Genomic DNA, 9,087 nt, shown 5'->3' on the forward strand with positions numbered 1-9,087 from the left:
TTAGGGCAAGAAATTTTAGCAGAAGTAGTCAATGAGCAAAATATGAAGCAATACGTGTTAGCTCTAAAAGACCTTCCTGTCTCAAAGCAACATATATTTTGCCATCGTAAATATTCTGTCAGTTTGCGATGCGTTTTAGTAAACCGTATGAAAAAAGGCTTCAAAGAAAGTAAATTTGAAAACAAATTTTTACTTAAAGCGTCATTAATTCCTCCTATTTATAGCCCAAACCACTGATCGCACTTCGGAGTTTCAAGCCCTCTGTGATAGATACAGAACAGTGATGAACGACTGTGAAGAAAGACTTCTAGAGGTGGTGACTGCCGATGAGTTGGCTTTGGTGAAGTCAGCCGATAATAATCAGGTGTGTTTGGAAGAGGAAGGTGAAACGAAATTTACGGATGCTTGTGAGATCTTGGAAGAAGTCTGTATACGAGTTGTAACCTGCCCTGCTACAGGTGAGTCTTGTTAAAGTCAGTTTCGAGTAAGTTTTGGTCATAATTTTATGTCAAACGCAACATGTCAGAGCGCATAGGGGGGATGTAATTAGAGAAGCATCAAACTGAGAGAGAGAGAGAGAGAGAGAGAGAGAGAGAGAGAGAGAAAGAGAGAGAGAAGGGGGGAGGGGGCTGAGGGGGCTATACCTCCCAGATTACCAAATATAGTACAGCCGTCACTTCATATTTGGGCAGCTAGATGATGTTTCAGAATTGTGTATACGTCTCATTTTCCTATTACATGCATTGTTATCATATTCATTGATAGTTTCATTCAAGCAGGGTTGATTTTCAGTTAAAACAAACTGATATCACTGAGCGCCGTTACAAACCAATAAAGTGCGTAATATTTTAACTTCCGATTTAACATTTCTGCTAATGTATATTCTTTTGAGATATTTGACTTTCATGTCTAAATGAAGAATATGAAATACCAATCAAATAAAGAAAACTAAAGAATTTTGCCTTGCAAAATCCTTATCGTCAACAAATTAATGCTGTCATGTCGAAATATTCTTTATAATATGGTATTTTGGTTTTGCATCTCTTGCAGCTCGTTTTAGACGTTCTTCCTCTGTCTCTGCTGAATCAACATCCGTTGAGTCTAGTGAAACAGACTAAGAAGTTCATCGTCATCACATGACACAGGTCAAAGGTCATTACTTGGAATATCGTCTTGAGAAGAGACTAGAGATCATTATTCTATCGTCTGTTAGATCTCATATTTTTACCAATACTGTTATTAATTTCATCGAATTGAATGCAAACAAAATACATGTATTTTATAAAGAAAGTATTCTGCTAAAGCCCTTTATATGACATTGAAGTGAGTTTTAATTGATTACAGGGTAAACTAAATCATTTTTTTTTCAATGTGACTCTTTTTACCTCTATAAAAGGAACACATTTGTGTTAAATAACTCATTTCTTAATTTCATAATGAGGTTAATATGATATATCTGATATGTTTTATTTATTGTTAATTTCCTATTTATATATTGTCTTTAGAAAATAAGCATAGTCTATTTATTTTTAAATCAAATTCTCGTAAGACAAATTTGAATGTTAATTGCTATGTTACATCATGTTATTTTTCGTTTAATATAAATCTTATGAGATAACAATTCATAATTTACAGTTGAATTTGCAATATTATTTTCCATGCTTTATATATATAATGCTTCGGTGTTATAAATTTTGTACCAGTACAACTTTTGTGTACATTCATTCATTTCTTTACCCAGTCTTATGAGCTGGCTTTTTATTTAGATACTAATATTCTTCTTTCCCGAATTTGTTCAATCTTTTTTTACTTGGCAGTAACAACAAATGCAATGTACTCAAAATACTTTCACTGATACAACTTATTTGAAATAAAAAAATCCTAACCAGAGAGAGAAAATAATGTTAAGAATGATTTGTGTTCAGATCATCTTTAATGTGGTCGTGCTGTGATGTCGAAAAGTGTGTTTAAAGAGTTGAAGTATAGCATGCAATGGAAACAGATTATTTAATGAGAAAAGAATACGAAGAAAATGGAAACACAAATGCTACCAGGTGGAAAGTACAGTTAATAGTCGAAAGGGGAGAGAGAGACACACACAGAGAGACAGAGAGAGAGAGAGAGAGAGAGGGGAGAGAGAGAGGGAGAGAGAGACAGAGAGACAGAGAGACAGAGAGAGAGAGAGAGAGGGAGAGACAGAGAGAGACAGAGAGACAGACAGAGAGACAGACAGATAGAGAGGGAGAGAGAGGGAGAGAGAGAGAGAGAGAGAGAGAGGGGGGGGGGGGGGGGAGAACGACATGTGAATTGGAATGCACGTTCATGAATTTGAATAAACAAAATTGAGAAATTAGCCGCAAAAACCTATTTTTGGAGTGCATTGTAAATAGAAATGATGCATTTGCATAAAACTTTGCTTAATTGACTTTAAACATATATTGTAGTTAAGGTTCCACAACAATCTTTTTCATCAGATCTTTGTAGTCGCAACATGTTAGTTAATGCTGTGAGCAGGTGGGGAGGTAAAAAAAAGCAACCAAGATATTGATATGATATTTATGATCTGGCACACGCATGTATAAATCACAATATTCACTTCTTTATTACATGTGTATAATACAATACGTACAAATATGATGCGTGGAAGCTTTATCTTAAAGGGATCCGGTAACTTTGTCTTTAAGGATCCTTTAGAAATAATCCTTGATTTAGCTCATGCTGCAATGATAAATATAAACCTTTAGGTCAGTCAGGAACCATGACTTTTACAAGCCGATCGCCTGTCTGATTATCAAGATATTAATGATTGGAATTATACATTTTGAAAACCGTTCGCCGAACGGTTTTCATAACACTACAGTCTATTGGGGAAAACGAGTATGGTAAAACCGGTCACTCAAAGATTTTTTACTTTTTTGAGGCACTTCTTGATCATTTTGAAGCGCGATTTCTTTAGGGCTTCAATATTACACCATATCACAGACACTGGTAACATGTAGGACCGTGTATCTCAGATTTAACATTGTTAAACGATCCCTTTAAGGAATGATGAGCTATTGTTAAAAGTAGAATTTACGAATTTGTAAACATTACAAATTGTCAAATTGTTTCTACAGTATTAATAAAAACGTGATAGTCTATGTAAGCCTAAACTTTGTTTCATTTGTAACCTGATTATGACATAGCCAAGGAATTGTGTTGTTATTTTTGCTCATAATATGCGCAACGTAATTTTATGTTGATTACTTATCTAAGATTATTATTTATAGGATTTGTGATTTTCCCATGGCACCTTTGCAATAAATTGAACATAACGCCAAGTTCCTTGTTTTGCTTTAGATTTATGTGTGACCTGGATGTTGAACCCATGTTGGGGTGTATGGAGGAAGACAGTGGGGGGGGGGGGGGGTGAGGGTAAGATGGGGGTAGGCGAGTGTGGGTAGGGGGAGTAGGCCTAACCCTTGTTGGTTAGTTTAGGATGGATGAGGGTGTAGTGAGTGGGAGTGGAGTGGAAGTAGGAGTGTGGGATAAAAGGGTGGGGTAAGTGGTGTGTACATGGGTAAGGGAGGAGAAGAGAGATGTGGATAGTTTCGGATGGGGGTAGGGTGGGGGTGGGTGGAAGACAAGTACGTTGGTAAGAGCAGGTGAATGTGGTGTTAGTTTGGATAAGTGAGGGTGGGGGAGGTGGGGACAGGTGGGTTGATTAAAGATGAAGTTGAGTTCTGGTCATGCGATTGCATTGTGAAAGAAACGGTGTGGAATCGACCAGAAAAGGTTGATCATCTAGCATATAAGAATTTGTGTGTATTGCAAGGTTCTGGAATCATCAAAATGATAAGAAATTTGGCCAAGTCTTGGTAAAGTTACAAACACTTGCACAGAAAGATGTATATGGGACTTCACGAACACGTGGCGTAAAAAGCCGGCCCCCCCCCCCCCCCCACGATTTTTACCATGTTACATGCATATTTAGAATATGAAGGCATTTGAAGAGCCATGCTTTTCAGGGAACATGTCTTAACTGATGTTCTTCCACACTTGCATAATAAGAATGAGTAATGCTCACAAATTATTTTTCACCTCTTCCCAGAACTCAACCTTCTCTTTAATATGGCGCGTGTGGGTATGACGTGTATGGGTATGAAAAGGGATGTTATATAGGTATTCGTGAATGTGGCCAAATGGTGTGAGTTAGGTATGTGAAGTGTCGGCGGGGGAGGGGGCAGGTGAATGTTGATGGGTGAGAATCAATGTATTGTGGGCGATGTTGTGAGCTAGGGAAATGGATTAGTGTCAGTGTGCTTTGAGTGTAGATTAATGAAGAAAAATTAAATTCTGAAAAAACTCCTCTTCTCGGGTCTGCTCCCCCCCCCCTCTCTCTCTCTCTCTCTCTCTCTCTCTCTCTTTCTCTCTTTCTGTCTTCACCTCATTCACCCACTTAAATTAGACTTAGATGGTTGCAAGTTAAAGAAATAGATGGGGAAAAGAGACGCCTAGACCTCCAGCAATGCATTTGGATTTATTAATGAGGCGGCGTCCACCCATCTCAAAATTGTTTAAATGTCCCCCAAGCAATGTGTGGATTCGAGCGACGCCACTGCCATGGTAATCAAGGGCACATGCAATTTTGTTGATTAACCATTATTTCATTTTGATAAAATACCAACAGTTATTTTATCTGCAAAGGGGCGCAATATCAGTAAGGAGACTTATGTTATGACGCTACAATGGCAGTTAAGTGTTAAAAACTACCATATCGGCCTTACATATCATTACCATATAGTTTTTTTTCTTTAAGCTACCAATTTCAAAATTCATTGTTTTCCTTCATCAGATCATTTTCTTTCTAGATCTTACATATCTTTTTCTTAATTGATAACATGTACACCTGGTACATACTATATATGAAATGTTAATTGCCAACAAAGGTAATTTTAGAAAGCATGCATCCGGCCAAGTGAGTTGCTCGTTGCCAGAATTTTCAAGAGCTGACATTTGCGAATAGTCTTTCCCAAATTACACTCAAAAAGTGATTATGAGCGGGGTTTAATCCGGGTAACGTGGGGCAGTGCATCAATGTTTAATATTTTATTATACTACATAGATATATGAAAATGTTTTGTTTAGATTTTTATCGTTTATTTAAAATGGTTCATGAATTCTTCTTTATTTATTTCAATCAATAAAGCGTTTACGGTGAAAAATATATTTAACAAATAAACGTATAAAGCAATAAAAGGAAAAAAGGGAATTTGAGAATGGGAAAAAGCAAGAACGGAGGACACCAGGGCCCTGTATTACAAAGAGTTGATATCAATCGCAACTATGTACATAATAGATAGGCGATTACAAACTTGCGATTGATTGGAGGACTTGAGATTGATTTGGATCAATTGCAACTCTTTGTATTAAGACGGGGCCCAGAACCACATCCTGCCGAGCACCTTCCCGTAATCGTTAGTCTTGTATTTACACTGTTCGTTTTCACTAAGGTCTGTGCCCCCCTCACCCATCTTTCCGTCCACTGCCCCATTAATGTGTAGAAACAAGCTACGCCAATGGTCACTCTTTGTCTCTTAAAAGAGAAGGCCGCCCTGATACTTATTTGAAAATGAGAGGAATATGTCAGTGAAAGCTTGAGCAAATGTCATGTATCCCGCGAGCTCCTCTCAAATTTGCTCTGTACAATAAACATTTCATAACATTTCTTATTTTTAATCGAGATTTGCTACAACTTTCTCTGTCCCATTTCTCTCTCATTTTCTGCTTCTATCAAAACCTTCCTAATATCAGGTTGGACTTCCCTTTTGAATTTAACCTCTTAAAGCCCATCTGTACTGGTTTACAGTAAGGATTAAACCGCCCTGCAAGGTCACTGGACAGGTGGTTATCTCATCAACTCAGCTCTCAATTAACATAGAAAAAGAGGATCATGGGGGACCAATGGTCACCGATAAGCCATTGTTTGCTATATAGAGGGCGCATGTATCTATAAGTAGTGTAGTGGGGCTTTAAAGGTAGCTATTATGTATGATCGATCCAACGATGCAATAATTTGACAGTTTTCCACGAAATTTGAACAAATACCTTGATGCGTGCATCAAGCCAAAAGGTGTCCAATATTATAATTATAATTCACTTATGATTCCGTTTGCATCGCTGCATGCATAATTATTTATTTGTCTACCTATACCTTCAACTGTCAGTCTGACCCTATTGCTTAATGAATGAGCAATGGTATAAATTCTGAAATAATAACATGTGAAATGATAAAATATGAAATGACAGCTTAATTGGTCAACAATATATGTTTTCAAGCGGGAAAATAAATATTTTATTGATTTTTATTCTCCAACTGTCATTTTGAAATGTCACTTAATTCCAGCCTTGTGTTTACCAGATCATATGTCAAACTTCATTTTGCATGTATGGACCTGCCCCCCCCCCCCCCATCTCAAATCTGATTGTTTTAAGATCCTATAAAAGGAGCCGATCTCATTTGTTTCATCATTAACTCATCAGTATTCGAAACTTCTCTAGCTCTAGATTCGAAGCATTCCACTCTACGAAACATCTAAAATGGCTTCAATGGTAAGTATAATTTTCGTCTAATAATCCATTCAGGCCCAAAAACCTGTTGATGACGTTCTGGTGTTATTCTTTTTTTTTTTGTAGAATGCTACGGGTAACACATACCGGCCTAGTATTGCTTAGAACTAGTACGCATTTAAAAAAAAAAGGTAAAATACGAAAATAAGCATTAAATCATCTCCTAGCAAAGGTTATATGAGTTTATCTTTACTGTTCGATGAACCGGTTGTAAGTTTGTTCCTGCATCCTCAATTTTCATTTACACAATCTTTTTCCTTAATATACGTTTTAACTGCGTTTGGAAAGTTCGGAAGAAAGAAAAATGTGTACGATTATATTTGGTGTCAATTTGAGGAAGCAAAAGGGATTCAATCAGATCATGGAACTTCCTAGACCTCCATTGAAATTAGTAAGCAGGCTCACTCCCTGGATAATAAATATTCCATGGCAAATAATATATGTTTACACATTATCAACTCCAAACAATAATTAATGTTATAATATATTTTATTTCCTTTCCAGGTAAAGGTCCTGTCCGTGTGTCTGTGTCTCATTGTCTGTGTTGCATTGGAAGTCAAAGGTAACAATTTAAATATATCAACATTTGTTTTATTTATTTATTTTTTTGTTGTTGGGGGGGGGGGTGGGATCATACTGCATATGCATAATTGGGGTGTGGGGGTTATTGGGGCTGCAGCTCCTGACAATATTTCCAGTATTCGGACCAACGTCACCATATTATTCCGACAGCAGAGTTTTCCTTTCGTATTTTGTATTATATATATATATATATATATATATATATATATATATATATATATATATATATACATATATATGTTGATGACGAGATTAAATGTTCACGTAAAAAAGTGTCACTCGCTTCACTCGACCCTGACAAAAACACAAAATTTACTAGAAACGTTTGGGCAAGAAGTTTCAACAGAAGTAGTCACTGAGCAAAATATGAAGCAATACGTGTTAGCTCTAAAAGACCTTCCTGTCTCAAAGTAACATATATGTATTTTGCCATCGTAAATATTCTGCCAGTTTGCGATGCGTTTTAGTAGACCGTGTGAAAAAAAGATTCAAAGAAAGTATATTTGAAAAAAAATTTAGAACCAGATTTCTTAAAGTGTCATTAATTTCTCCTAATTTCAGCCCAAACCATCGATCGCACTTCGGAGTTTCAAGCTCTCTGTGATAGATACAGAACAGTGATGAACGACTGTGAAGAAAGACTTCTAGAGGTGGTGACTGCCGATGAGCTGGCTTTGGTGAATTTAGTCGAACAAAATAAGGTGTGTTTGGAAGAGGAAGGTGAAACAAAATTTACGGATGCTTGTGAGATCTTGGAAGAAGTCTGTATCCGAGCTGTGACCTGCCCTGCTACAGGTGAGTCTTGTTAAAGTCAGTTTCGAGTAAGTTTTGGTCATAATTTTATAATTTTATGTCAAACGCAACATGTCAGAGCGCATAGCGGGGGATGTAATTAGAGTAGCATCATACTGAGAGAGAGAGAGAGAGAGAGAGAGAGAGAGAGAGAGAGAGAGAGAGAGAGAGAGAGGGGGGGCTAAAGGGGGCTCCACCCCGAGATTTTTCAAATTACCAAAAAATAGTGCAGCTGTCACTTCATATTTGGGCAGCTAGATGGTGTTTCAGTATTTTGTATACGTCTCGTTTTCCTATGAAATGCATTGTTATTTTATTCATTGATAATTTTAGCAGCGTTGCCTTCAGTTAGCAAACTGATATCACCGAGTGCCGTTACAAACTAATAAAGTGCGTAATATTTTAACTTCCGATTTAACATTTCTGCTGATGTATATTCTTTTGAGATGTTTGACTTTCATGTCTAAATGAAGAATATGAAATACCAATCAATAAAGAAAACTGCGTCAACAAATTAATGCTATCATGTCAAAATATTCTTTATAATATGGTTTTCTGGTTTTGCCTCTCTTGCAGCTCGTTATAGACGTTCCTCCTCTGTCTCTGCTGAATCAACATCCGTTGAGTCTAGTGAAACAGACTAAGAAGTTCATCGTCATCACATGACACAGGTCAAAGGTCATTACTTGGAATATCGTCTTGAGAAGAGACTAGAGATCATTATTCTATCATCTGTTAGATGTGATAATTTCACCAATACTTTGATTCATTCCATTGATTTGAATGCAAACAAAATATATGTATTTTATATATAAACTATTTTGCTAAAGCCCTCTATATGACATTGAAGTGAGTTCGAATTGATTACAGGGTGAACAAAATCACTTTATTCCAATGTTTTTGCTCTATAAAAGGAACATTAATACTAAGTGTTTAATGACACATTTCGTAATTTTATAATGAAGTTTACATAATATATTTAATCTAATTTATTTATTGTTCATTTCTTATTTATTTTCCATAGATACTAATCATAATCTATTTATTATTAAACCAAATTCTCGAGAGACATATTTGAATGTTTATTGCTTTGTTTAATACATC

The sequence above is a fragment of the Strongylocentrotus purpuratus genome, unplaced genomic scaffold, assembly GCF_000002235.5.
Source record: "Strongylocentrotus purpuratus isolate Spur 01 unplaced genomic scaffold, Spur_5.0 spur5_scaffold_2, whole genome shotgun sequence".
Taxonomy (NCBI): domain Eukaryota; kingdom Metazoa; phylum Echinodermata; class Echinoidea; order Camarodonta; family Strongylocentrotidae; genus Strongylocentrotus; species Strongylocentrotus purpuratus.